The sequence below is a fragment of the Pelodiscus sinensis genome, chromosome 16 (genome assembly GCF_049634645.1).
Source record: "Pelodiscus sinensis isolate JC-2024 chromosome 16, ASM4963464v1, whole genome shotgun sequence".
Classification (NCBI taxonomy): domain Eukaryota; kingdom Metazoa; phylum Chordata; order Testudines; family Trionychidae; genus Pelodiscus; species Pelodiscus sinensis.
The window spans coordinates 39,883,004-39,884,197 of NC_134726.1; positions in this window are offsets into that span (position 1 = coordinate 39,883,004).

The window sequence follows — 1,194 nt, forward strand, 5'->3', positions numbered from 1 at the left end:
CCTCCTCAGCCCGGCCTGTTCCCTCCTCGGCCCGGCCTGCTGCCCCGTGTTCCCTCCTCGGCCCGGCCAGCTGCCCCCTGTTCCCTCCTCGGCCCGGCCTGCTGCCCCGTGTTCCCTCCTCGGCCCGGCCTGTTCCCTCCGCGGCCCGGCCTGCTGCCCCGTGTTCCCTCCGCGGCCCGGCCTGCTGCCCCGTGTTCCCTCCGCGGCCCGGCCTGCTGCCCCCTGTTCCCTCCTCGGCCCGGCCAGCTGCCCCCTGTTCCCTCCTCGGCCCGGCCTGCTGCCCCGTGTTCCCTCCTCGGCCCGGCCAGCTGCCCCGTGTTCCCTCCTCGGCCCGGCCAGCTGCCCCCTGTTCCCTCCTCGGCCCGGCCAGCTGCCCCCTGTTCCCTCCTCGGCCCGGCCTGCTGCCCCGTGTTCCCTCCTCGGCCCGGCCAGCTGCCCCCTGTTCCCTCCTCAGCCCGGCCTGTTCCCTCCGCGGCCCGGCCTGCTGCCCCGTGTTCCCTCCGCGGCCCGGCCTGCTGCCCCGTGTTCCCTCCGCGGCCCGGCCTGCTGCCCCGTGTTCCCTCCGCGGCCCGGCCTGCTGCCCCCTGTTCCCTCCTCGGCCCGGCCAGCTGCCCCCTGTTCCCTCCTCGGCCCGGCCTGCTGCCCCGTGTTCCCTCCTCGGCCCGGCCAGCTGCCCCCTGTTCCCTCCTCGGCCCGGCCTGCTGCCCCGTGTTCCCTCCTCGGCCCGGCCAGCTGCCCCCTGTTCCCTCCTCAGCCCGGCCTGTTCCCTCCGCGGCCCGGCCTGCTGCCCCGTGTTCCCTCCGCGGCCCGGCCTGCTGCCCCGTGTTCCCTCCGCGGCCCGGCCTGCTGCCCCCTGTTCCCTCCGCGGCCCGGCCTGCTGCCCCGTGTTCCCTCCTCAGCCCGGCCTGCTGCCCCGTGTTCCCTCCTCGGCCCGGCCAGCTGCCCCCTGTTCCCTCCTCGGCCCGGCCAGCTGCCCCCTGTTCCCTCCTCGGCCCGGCCTGCTGCCCCCTGTTCCCTCCGCGGCCCGGCCTGCTGCCCCGTGTTCCCTCCGCGGCCCGGCCTGCTGCCCCGTGTTCCCTCCTCGGCCCGGCCTGCTCCCTCTGCGGCCCGGCCTGCTGCCCCGTGTTCCCTCCTCGGCCCGGCCTGCTCCCTCTGCGGCCCGGCCTGCTGCCCCCTGTTCCCTCCGCAGCCTGG